Raw genomic sequence first — 23,954 nt, forward strand, 5'->3', positions numbered from 1 at the left:
CCCTATGTCCTGTACCTAAGGAGGGGTGCCGGCTCTCTGTTCTGTGTGTGAGTGTCGGCCCTATGTCCTGTACCCAAGCAGAGCTCTCGACTCTGTGTTCTGCATATGTGTCTATGGTTCTATGTACTTGTTCTCCTGAGACCGAGGCTCTGTTTTCCATGTTCCTCCTCTCCCTAGCCCATGTCATGTCCATGCCTGGTTCTGAGGTCCTAACCCTAGGCAAGACCCAGGTACTGGGTCCTTGCCCAGTCTCTGGCTCGGAGTCCATACCCTAGCCTCTTCATGTCTCCTCTAGCTCTGGGAGCCGATTCCGAGTCCAAGCCCAGACCCTTGGTCCCAGCCTAGTCGTAGTTCTGAGTCCCTGTCCAGTTCGCTATTCCTGCTCCTGCCTTGCTCTCCTGGTATCGAACAATAAACTAAATCTAAGTAACCTCAAGATGTGTCTTGCATTTGGGTCCACCCTTGCTCCCAATGCCCCCGACAGTGTGACACAGATTCAACAAGGAGAATATTCCTGAATGGCTCAAGAGTTCAGAACCAAGGATCACAGCACAGGATTCCCAGTATACCATTTAAAATCAAGGCTAAGAAAATGCTGTCGTTTATTGTTTGACACAGAGGCACTGGAGGTCTAGTTATAAAATATATTCAAGAAGGAGGTAAATTTATTGCTTAAGGATATAGGACAAGCTCCCTATAGCAGGGCGAAAGTCAGTGGTACCTGAGTCCCTCATTGACCTTTGGTAAACAACTCCACAATTCCGATTTTCTAGTTACTTCTCCAGCCCATAAAACGTTCAACCCTGCCAATGTTTCTGAGAATAAATTAGATTTTGCTCTTGAACATGATCTAGGCACAACCATTGATATGAACTTTGACAGAGGTCATCATTAAATACGTTGTTGACTTTTGAGAGTTTGGGTTGCTTTCTTCAACATTTTGGATTTTGAAGCTGCTACTGATCATAAACTTCTATTAAAGAATATCGATGATTGCAGCATAAATAGCTGATAGCAAAATTACAAGAGCTAGTGAAATGGCCATCAGTAGATATCATTACACAAAAGGATAATAATGGGTTTATTTGGGCAATTTGGAGAATCATTAGTTTCTGCACTGTTATATGTTGCTTCATTTTCTGTGAAGAAAGTAACATAACAGTAAAGCAATAATGCCTTGTCCATGTTTGTGTAATAACCTTTGTATGTCCCCTTCAAAGTGATGTACAACATTCTGTACTTACTGCAGCTGGAGCCATACTTAGCTGATTGTAATGTTAACCAGGAGTTATAATTATAAATAAATTGCATTTAAATTGCCCTCAACAACACCACAATAATAAACAATTTAAGAATCTTCACAAAGGAATGCTTGACGATCTTTACATGTCTCAATTTCTGAATCAATTAACATGTTCTTACAAAAACAAAACAATGGAAATCTGTAAACTAAAACTGAAAATTCTAGACATACCCTGCGAAACATCAATGGAGAAAAAGATTGCATTGTCAAGTCTCATGTCAGTGGTGAACAGCCAATAATACTTTTGCTTGTTAAAACTTTACAAACCTGTTAGAATAGTGAAAGTTGAAGGAAGTGATTTTAATACAGACACACAACTGTATTCAATGCAAACACCACAACCAGAGCATGTTCAAAGCTACCCCATTTGCTGAATATAGCAAAGAATAAGAATTTAATTCTATTAATGTTTATGTTTGGACATGTGTCCCTGAATTCTTGCTGGCACTGTTCTTGATTAAGGAACAAGAGTATGCTCTAATGGAATGTAGTACTGTACGTGGATGCATGCCAGGCAGCTATGTTCCACTTCACTTAACAACAAAGAGTACTTTACATAAGGACAAACCATCAACCCCATAACTTGATTGTATTTTTCTAGTGACACAATGGTTAGATGAAAATTTGGTTTGAATGAGAACCTCTTCCACAGACTGGAAAAAATATTCTTTTTCTGAGGTTCTCAAATGTTTGTAAGGAGAGCACCTCTGATTTTCCACAGCCAGAGTTTCTAATTCAGCTTTCACAGAACTGTAGAAAATAGGAACTGGAGTAGGCCACGCCACCAATTATTATGATACGGGCTTATTATCCACTTAACATAATATTCTCATTTCAAACTCGTATTCCTTGACCTTTATAACATTACGAACTACATCTACTTCCTGCTAACTAATTAATGACTCGGCTTTCTGTGGTAGAGCACTCCATAGAAACACCAACCACTAGACAAAGGCATTTCCTGATCTTATTTCTGAATGGCAGGGCTTTAGTCCACTGCTGTTGTAACCCCAGCTCTGTACTTCCCAACCACCAGGAACAATTTTAGTCTGCCCAGTTCTGTTAAGAATTTTATATATATTTTTAAATATATCAGATTCACCTCATTTTTCTAATGTGAGTATAGGACTAACCACCAAAATCTCACTTCATCTGTCAGTTGTGCCATTTCAGCAAAGTTTCTACAGGAACACAATTGAGAGCATCCCGACTGGCTGCATCACTGCCTGGTATGGGAACTGTACCTCTCTTAATTGCAGGAGTCTGCAGAGAGTGGTGCAGATAGCCCAGCACCTCTGTAGTTGTGAACTTCCCATGATTCAGGACATTTACAAAGACAGGTGTGTAAAAAGGGCCCGAGTCACCCCAACAACAATCTGTTCCAGCTGCTACTATCTGGGAAACAGTACCTCAGCATAAAAGCCAGGACCAACAGGCTCCAGGACAGCTTCTTCCACCAGGCCATCAGACTGATTAACTTACACTGATTTGAGCGTATTTCTATGTTACATTGACTGTTCTATTTATTATAAATTATTATAAATCACTAAGATTACACATTGCACTTACATGAGATGCATTTAAAAGCAGTTCAAAATCTTTTGACAGGAACAAACCCATTCCACCTTTTGGGATGCTTCTTGGTGCAAGGACCAGCTTGCTCAGCCTTCTGAATCTGGTAAAATCTACAGTGGAGATATAGACACTGTATAGTCAGTGAGTTTGGGAGGACCAGTATAGTACAGTCTAGTTCAAATGGTGAATGATAATTACCTTGCTGTATTCCTTTTTTATTTCATTTTCATTTAAGGTACAGGTGTCCCCCACTTTTCAAATGTTCGCTTTATGAAACCTCATTGTTACGAAAGACCTACATTAGTACCCTGTTTTCACTTTCAGAAGGTGTTTTCACTGTTACGAAAAAAAATTCAGCGCGCGATAAAAAATCAGCATGCGAAAAAATCAGCGCGTGATAAAAGGCAGTGCGTGCCCCGAGCAGCCGCTCTCCCCCGGATTGGGAACTGCTTTGCTTTAACACGTGCCTGTGAGCAGCCGTTTGCAAGATGTGTTCTATGGTATTGGAAAAGCCTGAAAGAGCTCGTAAGGGTGTTACACTTACGGTAAAACTAGACATAATTAAATGTTTTGATCGTGGTGAACGAAGTAAGGACAATGTGAGTTTGGCTTGTGGAAGCTGGCGAACATGATGTTGAAGAGGTTTTGGCATCCCATCACCAAGAACTGATAGATGAAGAGCTGATGCAATTGGAAGAAAAAAGGGTAACAATCGAAACTGAATGAGTAATGGTAAAGTATGACTTTAATTTTGAAAGGGTACATCAGTTTAGGAGATATTTGCAGGACGGTTTGAGTCCTTACAAGGAACTGTATGATAGAAAAATGCGCGAGGCTCAGCAGTCAAGCAAGTCTTCCTCATCAGCCACAGCAGACGACGAACCTCGACCTTCGACATCGAGGCGGGTAGTCATAGGAGAAGATGAGCTCCCTGCCTTGATCGATGATGAGATGACGCCCCAGTGTCCCACCACCCCAACCCCCAGGCTACGGACAGATACTGTACCGATTCGTGGAGAATGCAGTGGTAGCCGGGAGGCACACAGCAAATCTTTAAGAAAAAAGCTGAAACAAACAGCTAATTAATTAGGTGCTGCCAACACGTAATTGTCGGCCCAGATCAGAGACAACGCGATCGGAAATCGCCCCTGATCTGCGCTGACATTTACGTGCCGGGCAGCACCTAATTAATTAGCATGTTTATTTCGGCTTTTTTCTTAAAGATGTGCTGGGTGCCTCCCGGCTACCCCTGCGTTCTTCGCGGCAATGTATCGGGTCAGCAGCCCGGAGGGTGGGGGCCACTACACCACCCAGCCTGCGACGACTCAGTCTAACACACCATCATCAGTGTGCTCGATGTCTTCCCAATTCCAGTAAGTGAAACTACACTGTACATACATTATTTCTACTTTATGTAGGCTGTGTATTTTTACGTGTTATTTGGTAGATTTGGCAGCTTCATAGTTTAAAGGTTACTGGAGAGCGCGTTTATGCCAACTGCACTTGCGTGAGATTTTCTGCCGAGAGCGCTTGCGTGAGATTTTCGCTACGGAGATCTGTGCAGGCAACCGTTGCAGAGAAGTATTTCTACTTTATATAGGCTGTGCATTTATCATACCATTCCTGCTTTTACTATATGTTACTGTTATTTTAGGTTTTATGTGTTATTTGGCATGATTTGGTAGGTTATTTCTGGGTCTGCGAACGCTCACAAAATTTTCCCATATAAATAAATAGTAATTGCTTCTTCGCTTTACGACATTTCAGCTTACGAACCATTTCATAGAAATGCTTTACCTTCGGATGGCGGGGGAAACCTGTACAGCAAAATTAGGTGACATGCACTTTAAAATCTACCTCTTGAATTTCACTGAGTGGATTTTTAAAGTATAGGTATACAATGTGCTTGCCAATCACATATTCTTCAATTTATTTTAGAATGACTGTTAATCATGCTGCATTCTTAGAGATATTGGGTATTTGTTGTGTATTTAATATTACAATAATATTTGAGTAATATTGTACATATATTGTTTAATTAAGCATTCTTTGGTTACATAATTCCATACGTGTTATATGTAAAAATATGTGAATGGCACACGTCAGTATGCCACCAAGTCACATGTGAGTGCCCCACTACAGAAGTAAAACTAAGCAGATATGTTATCCTGGGCTCTTGTGTTTTTCTTTTGATTAGTTCCTGGAGTTATGAAACATAACAGTGGCAACAAGTAGATTTTAAAATTAATCCAAGACAACTACCTTCCTGTTGAAGCACAGCACATTGGTTTCTTCAGAATGGGAGAGAGACGGCTGAGCTTAAAAAAAGGCAGAAAATGGATGGTGTTCACAGGTTCATAAACAGTGAGAACTGGGTGATAATCAATCAATCAATCAATCAATCAATAAATGACAGAAATGGCTGGCTACATTGGAAAGATAGACACACTTGATTGCACAACAGATGCATGGATGATGTATACTGAGCAAATTGAGTAGTAGTTTAAAGCAAATCAATTAAGCAATGAAGAGTGAGTGGCAATGGTACTGAGTGCAACAGGTAAAAAAGCACATGGTTTGCTTTGAAGTTTAACTGCCAGAATGAGCTTTGCTAATATCATGAACGTAATGCGGGATCATTTAGAAACAAAACCATTTTTGATTGCGGATGATTTAGGTTTCATAAGCTAAATCAAAAAGAAAGGGAGTCCATTTCAGCTTATGTGGCTGAATTAAAAACATTGTCTGAGCATTGTCAGTTCAGTGATGGGCTTAATGATGCACTGAGAGATCATGTAGTTTGTGGAATCTTACAAGAAAGCATTTGAAAATGGCTCTTAACAGAAGCACAACTTACATTCTAAAGGTCAGTTGAAATTGCTGTATCAAAGGAAACAGCATCCAGACATGTACTCTAATTGGGTTGCAGTCAGGAATGAAAGTGAGTGTGAACAAAATTACAACATGTGAACAAAAACTTGCCTGGTTGAACAAATTGTATACTATTGTGACAGGCACTTACATACACCAGACCAATGCAGTTTTAAAGGTGAAACTTCCAGGAAATGCAATAAAGTGAGCCTGTTGTGCAGACAAAAATAAATGGAATGCACAGGGAAGAGAAAAAGATAAAAAGTCAAGCTGCAGTTTCAAAAAGAGCACTAATCTGCATGCTGTTGATGAAAAATCTAATAATGATGAGAGTGACATGGGACTGATTAGATTGAGATTTTTAATGTGAAAAATAACAAGAGACAAGCAATGTGGCTTATACCAGAAATGAATGGCAAACGAATTAAAATAGAATTGGGCACTGACTTGGCTCTTTCAGTAATTCCACAAAATGAGTGTGAACAGCATTTCAAAGATACTGAACCGAAGCCTGTAGATATCTAACTAAGAACTTAATCTAGAGAAAAGATATCTCCTGTGAGAATGACATTTGTAACAGTGAAATACAACAACCAACAAGCCACCTTAGGATTGTACATGGTAAAAAAAAAGGAAGGCCAGCATTAGAGGGCCCTGATTAGCTGAGACAACTACAACTTGATTGGAGATTCAGCCACCATCTGCATGCCATATCCCCTGAAATAGAGTCATCTGAAAGTGAATTAAGAAAGGTATTGGAGGATGCCACAGCAGTGTTCAAAGATGGCACTGGAAAACTTAAACATGTCATGGTAAAATAGTGTTAAGTGAAAATGTCACACCCAAGTTTTACAAAGCCCGTTTAGTTCTTTATACCATTTGTGATAAAGTAGCCAGTGAGTTAGGTGACATAGAGGATAAAGGAATTCTTTTCAAGTTTGGGTGGAGCCTATGGGCAACACCTGTGGTTCCAGTAGCCAAGGATCTGCCAGGATCTGTGGTGATTTTAAGGTAACCATCAACCCTGTACTGAATGTAGAACAATATCCTCTGCCCAGGATAGAGGATAACTTTGCAAACCATTCTGCAGGAAAGCATTTCAGCGGAGTGGACTTAGCGGAGGCCTAACTACAGATGGTGATGCAAGAAACATCCAAAGTGTTTCTCACTATAAACACTCACAAAGGGCTGTATCACGATCACAGGATTATTTCTGGAGTAGCTTCTGCTCCTGCACTCTTGCAGAAAGCTATGGACCAGGTTCTACAGACTGCCCGAGTACTCAGTGTTACCTGGATGACATCATTGTTACCAATGAGGATGATAAGGAACATCTCCAAATCTCAAAACAGTGAGATTAGAAAATTAGAAGATTACGGGCTGCGAGCCAGATAAACAAGTGTGAGTTCTTTAAACCATACATCACTTGCTATGGCCTCCCCATTGACACACAATGATTACACAAGTGTGCTGAGATAGTTCAAGTAGTGGTGAATGCCCCAAGGCCAAAGGATGTGTGACAGTTGCAGTCCTTGTAAGGATTTGTCAATTACTATAAGGGGTTCCTGCCAAATCTGGCTACTGTGCTCCACCCCTTGTACTCAGTACTACAGATTGGGAAGCAATCGCAATGGACAAGGCAGTGTGAGGTGGCTTTCCAAAAGCTAAAGGAAATGCTGACATCAGACTCTGTACTCACACATTACGATCTGCAATGTCCAGTGAAGCTTGCCTCTGATGCCTCACCTTATGGTATAATTGCAATCACGTCACATGCTCTGAGTGAAAGAAGTGAAAGCTCTTTAGCCTTTGCATTATGTTCCCTTACTGCTGCAGAAAAAAATTACACACAGATTGACGGAGGCCTTGAGTGTGGTTTGGAGCGTAAAAGGTTTCAACCATTATTTGTATGGGAAAGAGTTCACCATCATTACGGATTATCAACCACTAAAGCCCATTTTCAATCCACAGAGTGGTGTTCCACTAACTGCAACAACCTAAATACAGAGATAGGCTCTGTTTCTTGGAGGACACAAATACAAAATCAAATTCAAGAGGAAAGTAATCATGGAAGTGCTGATGGATTCCCATTTACCCTTAGAAAAGTAAATACCTGAACAATTTACAAAAGAGGATATTCCTCTCGAGGTATTCTCTCTAATGCAAATCAAAAGCCTCCCTATTATGGCAGAGATGATCCAATGGGAAACCAGAAAAGATACTGCACTGTCTCAGGTCTACATGGCCACCCGAAATAGAAACATAGAAACATAGAAAATAGGTGGAGTAGGCCATTCGGCCCTTCGAGCCTGCACCGCCATTTATTATGATCATGGCTGATCATCCAACTCAGAACCCAGCCTTCATACCCCCTGACCCCTGTAGCCACAAGGGCCATATCTAACTCCCTCTTAAACATAGCCAATGAACTGGCCTCAACAGTTTGCTGTGGCAGAGAATTCCACAGATTCACCACTCTCTGTGTGAAGAAGTTTTTCCTAATCTCGGTCCTAAAAGGCTTCCCCTCTATCCTCAAACTGTGACCCCTCGTTCTGGAACTCCCCAACATCGGGAACAATCTTCCTGCATCTAGCCTGTCCAATCCCTTTAGGATCTTATACGTTTCAATCAGATCCCCCCTCAATCTTCTAAATTCCAACGAGTACAAGCCCAGTTCATCCAGTCTTTCTTCATATGAAAGACCTGCCATCCCAGGAATCAATCTGGTGAACCTTCTTTGTACTCCCTCTATGGCAAAGATGTCTTTCCTCCGATTAGGGGACCAAAACTGCACACAATACTCCAGGTGTGGTCTCACCAAGGCCTTGTACAACTGCAGTAGTACCTCCCTGCTCCTGTACTCGAATCCTCTCGCTATAAATGCCAGCATACCGTTCGCCTTTTTCACCGCCTGCTGTACCTGCATGCCCACTTTCAATGACTGGTGTATAATGACACCCAGGTCTCGTTGCACCTCCCCTTTTCCTAATCGGCCACCATTCAGATAATAATCTGTTTTCCTATTTTTGCCACCAAAGTGGATAACTTCACATTTATCCACATTAAATTGCATCTGCCATGAGTTTGCCCACTCACCCAACCTATCCAAGTCACCCTGCATCCTCTTAGCATCCTCCTCACTGCAAACACTGCCACCCAGCTTCGTGTCATCCGCAAACTTGGAGATGCTGCATTTAATTCCCTCATCCAAGTCATTAATATATATTGTAAACAACTGGGGTCCCAGCACTGAGCCTTGCGGTACCCCACTAGTCACCGCCTGCCATTCTGAAAAGGTCCCGTTTATTCCCACTCTTTGCTTCCTGTCTGCTAACCAATTCTCTATCCACACCAATACCTTACCCCCAATACCATGTGCTTTAAGTTTGCACACTAATCTCCTGGGTGGGACCTTGTCAAAAGCCTTTTGAAAATCCAAATATACCACATCCACTGGTTCTCCCCTATCCACTCTACTAGTTACATCCTCAAAAAATTCTATGAGATTCGTCAGACATGATTTTCCTTTCACAAATCCATGCTGACTTTGTCCGATCATTTCACCGCTTTCCAAATGTGCTGTTATCACATCCTTGATAACTGACTCCAGCAGTTTCCCCACCACCGACGTTAGGCTAACTGGCCTATAATTCCCCGGTTTCTCTCTCCCTCCTTTTTTAAAAAGTGGGGTTACATTAGCCACCCTCCAATCCTCAGGAACTAGTCCAGAATCTAACGAATTTTGAAAAATTATCACTAATGCATCCACTATTTCTTGGGCTACTTCCTTAAGCACTCTAGGATGCAGACCATCTGGCCCTGGGGATTTATCTGCCTTCAATCCCTTCAATTTACCTAACACCACTTCCCTACTAACATGTATTTCACTCAGTTCCTCCATCTCACTGGACCCTCTGTCCCTTACTATTTCTGGAAGATTACTTATGTCCTCCTTAGTGAAGACAGAACCAAAGTAATTATTCAATTGGTCTGCCATGTCCTTGCTCCCCACAATCAATTCATTTTTCTGTCTGCAGGGGACCTACATTTGTCTTTACCAGTCTTTTCCTTTTTACATATCTATAAAAGCTTTTACAGTCCGTTTTTATGTTCTCTGCCAGTTTTCTCTCAAAATCTTTTTTCCCCTTCCTAATTAAGCCCTTTGTCCTCCTCTGCTGAACTCTGAATTTCTCCCAGTCCTCAGGTGAGCCACTTTCTCTGGCTAATTTGTATGCTACTTCTTTGGTATTGATACTATCCCTAATTTCTCTTGTCAGCCACGGGTGCACTACCTTCCTTGATTTATTCTTTTGCCAAACTGGGATGAACAATTGTTGTAGTTCATCCATGCAACCTTTAAATGCTTGCCATTGCATATCCACCGTCAATCCTTTAAGTGTCATTTGCCAGTCTATCTTAGCTAATTCACGTCTCATACCTTCAAAGTTACCCCTCTTTAAGTTCAGAACCTTTGTTTCTGAATTTACTATGTCACTCTCCATGTTAATGAAGAATTCCACCATATTATGGTCACTCTTACCCAAGGGGCCTCTCACGACAAGATTGCTAATTAACCCTTCCTCATTGCTCAAAACCCAGTCCAGAATAGCCTGTTCTCTAGTCGGTTCCTCGACATGTTGGTTCAAGAAACCATCCCGCATACATTCCAAGAAATCCTCTTCCTCAGCACCTTTACCAATTTGGTTCACCCAGTCTACATGTAGATTGAAGTCACCCATTATAACTGCTGTTCCTTTATTGCACACATTTCTAATTTCCTGTTTAATACCATCTCCGACCTCACTACTACTGTTAGGTGGCCTGTACACAACTCCCACCAGCGTCTTCTGCCCCTTAGTGTTACGCAGCTCTACCCATATCGATTCCACATCTTCCCGGCTTATGTCCGGAGCTGGAGTTTGCAGCAGAAGTCCCACTTCCCCCATTTTACTAGTTCCTGGATGATTGAGATGATTTCGTGGGGATTGAGAACTGTTTTACCATTCAATCCGAGAGCTAAAGTGCTGGAGGAGGGTCATCGAGACGTGGTCAAAATGAAAGCATTGTCTCTGTTGTGACTGTGATTGAAGTCATCGGGAGACACTGAAGCTAGTGATATAGAAGTCTTTATTCAGTACACAAGCAGGTACCATACTGGAGACACTCTCAGAAGAGCCTCCCTGATCCACTATTACATGACAATTTTATATATTAAAGATCAAAGGTAATGACAGGACAACTCTATGGCTGCAGTGTATCCACAATACTTCCTTTGAACTATAATTTCAGGCACCTAGATCTTTACACCAACACTCCAGACATCCAAAATGAATGCTAATCACCATTGTCTCTGAGCTACATTCATGCATATGAAGATATTTCAGGTCAATGCGGTGTTTCTTGGTTTGCAATCGACCCCAGTCTGCAGCTCCAAGAACACCATTATTCTGGGTGCATTTTAAACTCAATCTACAATCCACATTCAGATCTAAAAACTGGTTGCTGTTGAAGTTAATTCTTGCTGTATTCCATAACTCCAGAATAGTCATAGTCATACTTTATTGATCCCGAGGGAAATTAGTTTTCGTTACAGTTGCACCATAAATAATTAAATAGTAATAAAACCATAAATAGTTAAATAGTAATATGTAAATTATGCCAGGATATAAGTCCAGGACCAGCCTATTGGCTCAGGGTGTCTGACCCTCCAAGGGAGGGGTTGTAAAGTTTGATGGCCACGGGCAGGAACGACTTCCTATGACGCTCAGTGTTGCATCTCGGTGGAATGAGTCTCTGGCTGAATGTACTCCTGTGCCCAACCAGTACATTATGTAGTGGATGGGAGACATTGTCCAAGATGGCATGCAACTTGGACAGCATCCTCTTTTCAGACACCACCGTCATACACCGTCAGAGAGTCCAGTTCCATCCCCACAACGTCACTGGCCTTACAAGTGAGTTTATTGATTCTGTTGGTGTCTGCTACCCTCAGCCTGCTGCCCCAGCACACAACAGCAAACATGATCGCACTGGCCACCACAGACTCGTAGAACATCCTCAGCATCTTCCGGCAGATGTTAAAGGACCTCAGTCTCCTCAGGAAATAGAGACAGCTCTGACCCTTCTTGTAGACAGCCTCAGTGTTCTTTGACCAGTCCAGTTTATTGTCAATTCATATCCCCAGGTATTTGTAATCCTCCACCATGTCCACACTGACCCCCTGGATGGAAACAGGGGTCACCGGTACCTTAGCTCTCCTCAGGTCTACCACCAGCTCCTTAGTCTTTTTCACATTAAGCTGCAGATAATTCTGCTCACACCATGTGACAAAGTTTCCTACCGTAGCCCTGTACTCAGCCTCATCTCCCTTGCTGATGCATCCAACTATGGCAATACACCCTAATAGTCCCGCCTCTTGGTTGTTCTGGACAAAAATAAATTTGTTCCAGGAGCAGCCAAACTTTAAGGAGGATCTAGTCAAATAGGGGCAGCAAAAATGCCCCAATTGCCTGTCATATACTTATGTGCATTTAGATCGATGATATCATCCTTGATGGCCACTTACAAGACCCTAAGCAGAGATTGTTCCAGAAATTTGACCAACATTGTCTAAAATGCAGTTTCGTTATTTGTATGCCTGTTGCTTCGTTCCCTGCTGGCCAGTTACAGATTAATGACATTCTTTATCATCACCCCTTCATTCCCTGATGGCTAAAGCTCTGCAGTGGCTGTCAGTGCCTCTGGTCAGGGGCACCGGCAAGGTCACTGTATCAGATTCACACTCCATGTTCCCACTCCAGGCCACGGCAAAAGATTGTCAGAATGATCTGACAAACTGGTCTGTCAGACACTTTTATCGATGTCGGAGGAGGGGTTGGAGTGGTCCCTACTTGAATGGCTGCAAGGACCTCACCCCAGTGGCACCCCCTCCCAGGCTGTCCGTTCGATTGAAAGGGCCCAGCTTACTTGTATGCACTCCCTTTTCTGGCTGGGGTGACTGCCTTCAGGCGCTGTGTATAATTTACTTTCTTTCTCAGTCTGCCATGCCATTGGAGTTGTGGAACTTGATGTCTCCGCTGTAACTCGGATCCCTTCCCATCTATTTTCCCAATATCTTTCTATTCTGATCTATGCATCTAATCATCTACCTTCAACTACCAGCCTTCATCACAGAGTACGATTACTGCTAAACTTTAACACACTTTTCATAGCTTGCTTGTCATGTTCTTGGTGCCCCCTGCATTTGCATTTGCTGAGAGTCTGCCTCTGTCAGGTGTGGTCAGGCCTGATGCAGTCGGCTGCTGTTCATCACCCCTGCAGATTCTCTGCAATGATGCTGTTACGGGTCACACTTGATCCCTCGCTCTGTCTGTGAGGGTGACAGGAAGGTGAGTCATGTGGTTTAACCTGAGACCAGTGTTTCTGTTGGCTGCCTCGCCAGGATTGTACACCAACACAGGTGTCATTCACCCGGGGCACCACCTGGGGTTCGATCTACCTGGGAGCGAAGCCTGTCTTTTCAGCCAGCTCCCTTCTCATAGGCTGGTCACCTCGCTGTGGGAGGACTGTCTTCTCTCCATGATCAGCAATATGTTGTGCTATTTTGTTCTGTCCCTTAATGCAGTACCCTGATTACAGTGGTCCTTCACATCTCCATATAATCTCACAAGATTGTCATTTATAGCTTCTTCCTGTACACCTGTAATTTCTGTTGCTGCTTGTTCTTCCACTTTCCTCCTCGCACCAATGTCTGTCCATTCATTCCCTTCCTGCTCCTTACTATCCCCTTTCTGGTGAGTCTTTACTTGAATCACTGCTACCGTCTCAGGAGCTGCACTACTTCTAACAGCCCTGACTGTGCTTGGCTCTTACCCTTGGGACCTCCTGACATCCTCACACATCGCCCTGTCTCTCCTCTCTGCTTGGGGCTGCTGTCCCTCTGTGGGCCACGTTAGCTGCTCTGTGGGTTACACACTTTCGCTGTCCCTGTCTTGTCCATGTTTTTCTCCTTTTCCTGAGTCTATGATTGCACCTGCCTTATTCAGTGTGTCTATCCCCAGGACAGTACCTTCATTGTTTGGGACACCCAAACATCTACAGGAAGCTGCACTCCCTCAACCTCACATACATGGGGCTAACTTCTCTCTGCCCTCATTGTTTCACCTCCTGCACTAGTAATTTAAATCACCTTTCTAGTCAAGGGCAAGGGTAGATCAGTTATTGATACTGACGACCCTGTGTCTGTTAACATTTCTCATTGCTGGCCACACATCAACCTCTCGCACACGTCCGTGGATGACCACCACAGGCAAAGAGGTGGCCACCAGACGCTTGTCTCAATGCTGACCTCACCAGCTCTATAATCTAGTGAGCAGTCAAATCCGAAAGAAATGGTGCCGCTGGTGATTCTGCCTGCTTTGGTGAGTGACTCTCGCACCTTCCTCTCTTTTCAGGACACTGTCTCCAACCATGGCCCGAGAGGCCACAGCAGTAACAAATCATCTCCTTTGCACTTTCACATCTACACTGGTATCCCAGCTGTTCCTTACGAGGTGCCCTGGTTGCTGGCACACGAAGCAAGTCCTCTATGACATCACAGCAGCTACATCCACTACAGCTACTTTACGACCTAGCTTCCCTTCCTCTGGTCTACCTCAACCAGCCCATGATACTATCATGGAGTAGGTCAATCCCATTGCTATCCCAGCTTCCTGGTGGGCTGAGCTCAGACCTTCCTTCAGCATTTTCAGGAAGGGCCATCCCTCCCAGCATTATCCAACCCCGAATACTCCTCATAGGCTCAATATTTTCATCCTGCATACTCCATGGCAGGCTCATCATCTCTCTGAACCACTGATACTCTCAACTCCACCAACCCCCCCCACCCCCCCAATTGCTGCCTCACTTCCCCCTTTTAAAAAGCGTTATCTCTAGATCTCTCTTCATTGCTGGCATTTTAGTGGTTGCCCATGTACCCCCTGGGCAATACTGTCCCATATATTCCTTGGGCACTTTGCTTCTTCCAACAGATGTATGACTTTGGGGTGCAAATGAATTTCAATCATTTTCTTGAACCTGTGACAGAATTCTGCATTCCCGCAGGCAACGTTAAGTAAGGGCAGCTCTGACAAAATGCTCTGCTTCTCCCCAGGGATGAAAGGCTTATAGATGGTCATAATCAAAGTGAGGGGCTGGCTCTGGTTATCAGGGTTCTCGACCTGGCGTTGCCTCATCTCAATCAGTGCTATCCCAACAGATAACCTCTCCCTCAAATATCTCCATACTAATTCCCATATTACGCAAAATATAAATGATGGGTAAAAATTAAACACTACATACTTAAAACGGCAGAGTTATGTACTCTGCAGTCTGTCACTTATGTGCGTCTGAATTCATAATACCCGTTGTATTTCTTTGCATTTAAAACTGTCACACCAAGCCTACAGACTTATTCTTAAAACACACAGAGACACTCCAAAAACCTGTCTGCTACTATACAGTTCCCCAAGCGAGTATACACGCACTGCACTGGCGTCCAGAATGGTCAGTAGCCACCTTTTGCAACTGGTGGCCCTGTCTCTCCAAATTAACACAAAAATATCTAGTCTCTTACATAAACAGACATGCACGCACACACACCACACTACTTTTACATCCACCAGTTCAGCTCTCCGCCCTGTTCATGATACTTCATGATCCCCTGGTCACCGACATGAACAGAACCAAGTGTGAGTACTAATCCTAAAAATATTACTCACCCACTTAGACTGTGAGAATGCTAGCCACACGATCAGTCATGAACGTATTCCAGAGGAGATCCCAAATGTTGTAACTGTGATCTAAGTCACTGGGAGAAAATGAAGCTAGTGATATATAAATCTTTATTCAGCACACAAGCAGGCATCATACTGGAGACACGCTTAGAAGAGACTCTCTGATCCACTATTACATGACATTTTTATATGCTAAAGGTCAAACGTAACAGCAGGACAATTCTATAGTTACAATGTATCCACAATGCTTCCTTTGAGTTACATATAGTTTTTAAACACCTAGATCTTCACACTAATACTCCAGGCACCCAAAATGAATGTTACTCACTGTTGTCTCTGAGCTGCATTCATGCACATGCAGACATTTCAGGTCAATGGAGTGTTTCCTGGTTTGCAATCAACCCCAGTGTGCAGCTCCAAGAACACCATTGTTCTGAGCTGCATTTTACACTCAATCTACAATCCACATTCAGATCTGAAGACTAGCTGCTGTTGAAATTATTATTTGCTGTATTCTGTAACTCTGAAATATGCTCTAACAGGCTTAAAGCTTTCCCTGGTGGCCTGGGATAGATCAGTAGATGAAGCAGCTTGCCATGCACTGTTTGGAATGCCAACACATGCAGAACTTTGACAAACTTCTCTAGATGTGTGGTGGAGAGTATATTGACTGGCTGCATCACAGCCTGAGGTAGAAACACCTATGCTTTTGAATGGAAAATCCTGCAAAAGGTAGTGAGTATGGCCTAGTCCATCATGGGTAAAGCCCTCCCCATCATTGAGCTCAGCTGCATGAAGTGTTGTTGCAGGAAAGCAGCATCCATCATCAGGAACCTCCACTACTCTTCTCACTCAGTGCCATCAGCAAAAAGATACTCACACCATCAGGTTTAGGAACAATTCTTACACCTCAGCCATCATGCTCTTGAACCAAGTGGATAACTTCACTCAACTTTACTTACCCCATCATTGATATGTTCCCACAGCCTGTGGACTCACTTTCAAACTCAGTTCATCTCACATTTTAGATATTTATTGCTTATTAATTTATTATTATTATTTTTTCTTTCTTTTTTTATTTGCACAGTTTGTTGTACACTCAAAATGGTGGAGCCTTTCATTGATTCTATTATGGTTATTTTGCTATTATGGATTTATTGAGTATGCCTGCAAGAAAATGTATCTCATCATTGTATATGGTGACATATATGTATTTCGATAATAAATTCACTTTGAATTTTGAACTTTGAGTTGCCAGAGCAGTGCCTCTCCTCCTTGGGAATGGCCTCTATTGCCCTGGCAGAGGGTTCATGTGGAGTTTTCCAGACCATTCATGGGCACAAATTTCTTGGTAGTAATGTATGCAGCTACAAAATGGCCAGTAGTGTTCCCCAACTGAGCCTCGCCCACTCAAGATATGCTAAGAAGTGTCTTCTCAAGGAGTAGTGTTCCTAAACACTTAATGACAATAGACCACAGATTATCAGATTATTGTGGAACAGTTTCAGTCCTGAATATGAGTGGAATAAGACATATCACAGCTGCATGGTACCACCCAGCTACAAATTGCTTGGAGGAAAGGTTTGTAGAGAGTCTAAAGAGCACACTGTAAGCAATGTCAGCAGAACAGACTACTCTGACACCAATTCAGAAGCTCACCAATTTCCTCTTTGCTTATCACAATACAAACAACAACTCACAAGCTACACTGTTCGTAGGTCGTCCCTTGCATTCACTCTTGGATCTCCTCAAAACCTATCTCACAAGGACAAATAGCTGAGACAAGTTGAGGGCTGGATTTGAAGTTTCACTCCTGGACAAGCAGTCCTGGCAAGGGACTACAGAGGCAATCTAAAGTGGGCACTTGGGAAGGTTAAGGACGGAACTGGACTACTCTCCGATACGGTGGAGTTTGCATCTGATGTCATCTGAAGACGACATATCGATCAGCTGAGGAGAGCCAAGTCAATTGTTAGAGAAGAGAGGAGGCCAGAGCTGTCAGAAACACACCGTGCAATCCCAGAGGCAATTCCTACAACCACAATGGAGGAGGCCCTGGAAACTAAGATTGTTTTACAGCCACAAGTCTCACCTGACAAGCAGAGTGACTCCCCCTTGTCATTGTTTTATTACACATTCTTTTCTTGCTTACATAATTCATTATGAGTTATATGTAAAAGTAAATGAATGGCATACGTCATTACGCCACCACATCATGCGAGCACCTCACTAAAGTAAAACTAAGTCGGCGCTTTATCCCAGGCGCCTGTGTTTTTCTTTTGGTTAGTTTCTGGAGTTTCAAACCATAACAGTATTAATTTCAAACATTTGTCTCAAATAAAAAAATTCAGTTTAAATTTTTGTAGATTTTGTAGCTATTTGTACCTATTGCATTTTATTGATTTCATCTTAAGATTTGAATTATTAAACACATTTCTCAAAAATGTTACATTTGTTTAATTTTAACCCAGAAGAATATAAAATAAATGAAAAAGAGTGGTAGGTGTGAACAAAAAATGTAAATGTTAAGTGTTTAGAAAGGAGAGAGAAAGCAGAGATATTAGAGGTAGTTTTTACATCAGTAGTAACATACCAAGTAGTAGAGGTGGTTTCACTGACCTTCCTGGCATCGGCTTTTATATTCCTGCTACCTGCATCTGAATCACTGCCATTAGAAATGATTACCAGCAGGGAGCCTAACAGGTTAGCTTGGCTTTGCACAATGTAAATTGAACTGAAGAGCTAGATAAAAGTGCAGAGCCTTTTTCTGATGCCTGTCATTGCTCCTATTCCACTGGTGCATTGCCCCACCGAATTAAAACAAAATCTACCATACCTTTTAAAAGCATCATTTTAATTCAAATCAACATTCTGCAGCTTTATGATGTCCACTTTCACTTCTCTCACCATCACCCACCTCTACCCAAGATTTGCATTATTTAAAAGATAAAGAAAAATTGCACTTCAGAAAAGATTTCTCTTCATGCAGCACAATTCAATACTATAACCAGAACGCCTAATCGAAATTCACCACCACAGACAGCACCATAAGACATAGGAGCAGAATGAGGCTGTTCAGCCCGTTGAGTCTGCTTCACCATTTCATCATGGGTGATCCATTTCCCTCTCAACCTCATTCTCCTGCCTTCTCCCCGTAACCTTTCACACTCTAATTAATCAGGAACTTATCAACCTCTGCCATAAATACAGCCAATGACCCGGCCTCCACAGCCACCAGTGCCACCGAATTCCAGAGATTCACTACCCTCTGGCTGAAGAAATTCCTCCTCATCACTGTCCTAAATGGACGTCCCTCTATTCTGAGGCTGTGCCTTCCGGTCCTAGACTCCCCTACGATAGGAAACATATTTTCCACATTCAGTCTATCTTCACGTACCCCGCTCAGCTGATCTGCACAGGATCTGAGGACACAGCCAGGGACACTATCTGACCCAGATGCGTTCCATGGGTTCACTGTCAGTAAGACTGTTCTTACATCTAAAATGGGGACTGTGGGTTCAGGTGCACTTGAGACTATCAGGGTTGGCGGTGACATTCTAATCCCCTTCTTCGAAGAATATGTGTAGAATGCCTTAAACTCATTGGGAAGTGTGACCAATGCCATGGCAATGACCCTTAGCAATTTTTATTGAAGCACCCTAGAAAGTTTCTTATCTGGAAGCATCACTGCTTGGTATGGCAACAGCTCTTCCTGTGACCACAAGAAAGTGTAAAGAGTTGTGGACACAGCTCAGAACATCACAGAAACTGGTCTCCCCGCCATGGCCTCCTTTCGTGGCCTCAGTAATGCAGCCAGCATATCCAGGGAACCCACCCCTTCCCCCCCCCCCGATCATTCTCTCTCATCGAGCTGAAGATACAAAAGCCTGAAAGCACATAACACAAGGCTCAAGGCCAGCTCCTGTCCTGCCTTTAAGAGACTATTAAATGATCCCCTAGTATGCTAAAGGGGGTCTTGACCCGCCAGTCTCCCTTGTTATGACCTAGCACCTTATGGTTTATCTGCACTGTACTTTCTCTGTTGCTGTTACAAGTTATTCTGTGTTGTTATTTATTCAAAGTTTTAAGTAAAATTTATTTTCAGAGTACATATATGTCACCACACATAATCCTGAGAGTTATTTTCCTGTGGGCATACTCAGCAAATCTATAGAATAGTAGCTATAACGGGGTCAATGAAAGATCAACCAGAGTGCAGAAGACAACAAACTGTGCAAATGCAAATATAAACAAATAGCAATAAATAACGAGAAATACACACAAAATGCTGGAGGAACTCAGCAGGCCAAGCAACATCTATGGAAAAGAGTACAGTCGACGTTTCGGGCCGAGACCCTTTGGATTTCCAGCATCTGCAGATTTTCTCCTGTTTGGGATTAAATAACAAGAACATGTAATAGTAAGAAAAAGGGTCCTTCTCAATAGAAGGATAAGTGAGTATAGTTATCCCCTTTTGTTCAAGAGCCTGATGGTTGAGTAACTGTTCTTGAATCTGATGGTGCGAGACCTGAGACTCTTGTGCCTTCTACCTGATTGTAGTAGTGAGAAAAGAGCATGGCCTGGGTGGCAAGGATCTCCGATTATGGATGCTGCTTTCCTATAACAGTATTTCACGTAGATGTGCTCAATGGTTGGAAGGGCTTTGTGCATGGTGTACTGGGCCGAATCCACTACCTTTTGTAGTATTTTCTGTTCAAAGGCTTTGATGTTTTCATACCAGGCTGTGAAGCAGCCAGTCAATATACCTTCCATACCTGTAGAATTTTATCAAAATTTTTGATGTCATGCCCACTCTCCACGGACTCCTAAGGAAGTTGAGGCGCTGTTGTGCTTTCTTCGCAATTGCATTTACATGCTAGGTCCAGGACAGGTCCTCTGAAATAGTAACACCCCAAAATTTAAGGTTGCTAACCCTCTCCAATTTTGACCCTCCAATGAGGACTGGCTCATGGATCTCTGGTTTCCTTCTCCTGAAGTCTACTATCAACTCCTTGGTCTTGATGGCGTTGGGTGAGAGGTTGTTGTTATGACACCACTTGGCCAAATTTTCAATCTCCCTCCCGTATGCTGATTCATCACCAACTTTGACACAGCCCACAACAGTGTGTCATCAGCAAATCTGAATATGATGTTGGAGCTGTGCTTAGCCACACAGTCATGGGTGTAAAGCGAGTAGAGCGGTGGTTGAGGTACACAGCTCTGTGTGCACCTGTACTGATGGAGATTGTGGAGGAGAGGTTGTTGCCCATCCGAACTGACTGGGGTCTTCATGTGAGGAAATCCAGGATCCAATCGACAAGGAGGTGTTGGAGGTTTTGTTTATCTTGTAATGACTCAATACAGGGTGAAATGACTTGATCAGTATGAACCATGTGCTTGACAAACATTTCACTTTGGTACATGCGACAACATTAAAAAATTATTTTAGTTTCAATTCCAGTTCCAAGGGACACCAGAGTGACTACAGGTGCTGAAAATCTGAAGCAAGAAAAAATACTGGAGGAATTCAGTCTTGGAGGAAATCTATGATGGGAAATGAACAGTTGATGATTCAGGCCAAAACCCTTCTTTAGTACTGGAAAGAAAGAAGGCAGGAGCTAGAGTAAAAGGGCGAGCGGAGGGAGAAGAGTACGAGTTGGCAGGTGATTAGTGACTACAGGTGAGGTGGGACAATTAAGTAGGTGGGGGGGGGAGGGTGTGGGAGTCATGTGTGAAGCTGGGAGGTGACCAGTGGAAGAAGCGAAGAGCTGAACAAGATAGAACCTGATAGGAGTGGACAGTCGGCCATGAAATAAAGGGAAGGAGCAGGAAGACAAAGGGAGGAGGTATGGGTGGTGGGTAGGTCGTGAGGCTGGGGGAGGAGAAAGAGAAGGAGTAAAGGGTCACAAGGATCAAGGAAATAAAAATGTGTGTGTGTGCGCGTGTGCGTGCGTGCATGTGTGTGTGTGTGTATTCGGGGGAAGGTGAGGAGGAATGGGGGGATTAGTTACTGAAAATTAGAGAAATCAGTGTTGAAGCCTATGAAGAAGGAATATGAGGTGTTGTGCCTCTATTCTATGCCTAGCCTCAACTGGGCAGTGGAGAAGATAGTGGACTGATATGCCAGTGTTGGAATGGGATGTGGAATGGAATGACTGGGTCATTGGCTGTTATAGCAGATGGAGCAAAACTGCTCGATAAAACAATTCCCCTAATTGCTGGGGGGTGGGAATCGAACTGAAGAGACGGAGGAAGGGGCAGTTGGCTCACAGATAGAGAAAGCTTGCAGGCAGAGAGCAGAGAGAGAGAGAGGGAGAATAGAGAGGGAGATAGGGAAGGGATACACTCAGACTGATGGTTTGAGATGTGTCTATTTTAATGCAAGGAGTATCATGAACAAAGCAGATGAGCTTAGGGCGTGGATCAGTACTTGGAGCCATGATGTTGTGGCCATTACAGAGACTTGGATGGCACGGGGGCAGGAATGGCTACTTAGAGTGCCAGGCTTTAGATGTTTCAGAAAGGACAGGGAGGCAGGCAAAAGAGGTGGGGGCATGGCATTGCTAATCGGATGTAGTGTCACAGCTACAGAAAAGGAGGAAATCATGGAGGGATTGTCTACTGAGTCTCTGTGGGTGGAAGTTAGAAACAGGAAGAGGGCAATAACTCTAATGGGTGTTTTTTATAGACCACCCAATAGAAACAGGGAGACAGATTCTGGAATGGTGCAGTAATAACAGGGTTGTTGTGAGGTGGATTTTAATTTCCCCAATATTGATTGGCATCTCCCTAGAGCAAGTGGTTTCCATGGGGTGGAGTTTGATAGGTGTGTTCAGGAAGGTTTCCTGACACAGTATGTAGATAAGCCTGCAACTGGAGAGGTTGTACTTGATCTTGTATTGGGAAATGAACCTGGTCAGGTATCAGATCTCTCAGTGGGAGAGCATTTTGGAGATAGTGATCACAATTCTATCTCCTTTACAATAGCATTGGAGAGAGATAGGAACAGACAAGTTAGGAAAGCGTTTAATTGGAGTAAGCGGAAATATAAAGCTATCAGGCAGGAACTTGGAAGCATAAATTGGGAACAAATGTTCTCAGAGAAATGTATGGCAGAAATGAGGCAAATGTTCAGGGGATATTTGCGTGGCATTCTGCACAAGTACATTCCTTTCTTTTTAAATCTTTTTATTGAGTAAGTATACAAAAAAGGTAAGCCATATAAACATTAATACAATGTTAAAGTATAATAAAATTCCAAAAGATAACAATACCAAAAAGAAAATACTACAAACAATGTAATTTAAGCATAAGAAAGCAAGATAACATAATAGTATACTAGATTTTATATATATCAATGGAAAAAAAAAGAAAAAAAAACCCCAAAAAAAAAACCCACCGTGCAACTAACTAAAAGCAAAGCAAAGCAATGGGCTAACTTGAAACCAAACAGAGTTAAACTTAAAATCACGTCCTCAATCCCGACCTCCATTAAAACAGTGAAAAAAAAACAAGAAGGGTAAATATTACATTAAATGAAAATATCGAATAAAAGGTCCCCAAATCTGTTCAAATTTAAATGAAGAATCATAAAGATTACTTCTAATTTTCTCCAGATTCAAACATAAAATCGTCTGAGAAAACCAAAAAAAGGTAGTTGGAGCATTAAGCTCTTTCCAATGTTGTAAAATACATCTTTTCGCCATTAAAGTAAGAAATGCAATCATTCTACGGGCTGAAGGGGAAAGATTACTAGAAATTTTAGGTAGTCCAAAGATAGCAGTAATAGGGTGAGGAGAGATATCTATATTTAATACCTTAGAAATAATATTGAAAATATCTCTCCAAAAAGTTTCCAAAGTAGGGCAAGACCAAAACATATGAGTTAAAGAGGCTATCTGCCCCGAACATCTATCACAGAAAGGATTAATATGCGAGTAAAAACGCGCTAACTTATCTTTGGACATATGTGCTCTATGAACCACTTTAAATTGAATTAGGGAATGTTTAGCACAAATAGAGGAAGTATTAACTAATTGTAAAATCTGCCCCCAATCATCCACAGAAATGGTAAGCCCCAATTCCTGTTCCCAATCTACCCTAATCTTATCAAATGGAGCTTTCCTAAGTTTCATAATAATATTATAAATCATAGCCGATGCACCTTTCTGACATGGATTAAGGTTAATTATCGAATCTAAAATATATATAGGAGGAAGCATTGGAAAGGAAGAAAGTATAGTACTTAGGAAATTTCTAACTTGTAAATATCTAAAAAAATGTATTCTTGATAAGTTATATTTATTAGATAATTGTTCAAAAGACATAAGGGAACCATCTAAAAATAAATCCAAAAACCGTAAAATACCCTTAGTCTTCCAAGTTTGAAAAGCGCGATCCGTAAAAGAGGGAGGAAAAAATATGTTACCTAA

The 23,954-nt window shown here is 42.4% G+C and overlaps 1 protein-coding gene across 2 annotated transcripts in view; it reads right to left on the bottom strand.

The window, feature by feature from the left end:
• asb4 (ankyrin repeat and SOCS box containing 4) overlaps positions 1-23,954 on the bottom strand; it is a 91,332-nt gene that overhangs the window by 14,221 nt on the left and 53,157 nt on the right. For both annotated transcript variants that reach the window (XR_010017411.1, XR_010017410.1), the window contains exon 4: positions 2,873-2,988. The gene's annotated coding sequence lies outside the window, so the exon portion shown is untranslated. The remainder of the gene's footprint in view (positions 1-2,872; positions 2,989-23,954) is intronic.

This window comes from Mobula hypostoma, chromosome 3, assembly GCF_963921235.1.
Source record: "Mobula hypostoma chromosome 3, sMobHyp1.1, whole genome shotgun sequence".
NCBI lineage: Eukaryota > Metazoa > Chordata > Chondrichthyes > Myliobatiformes > Myliobatidae > Mobula > Mobula hypostoma.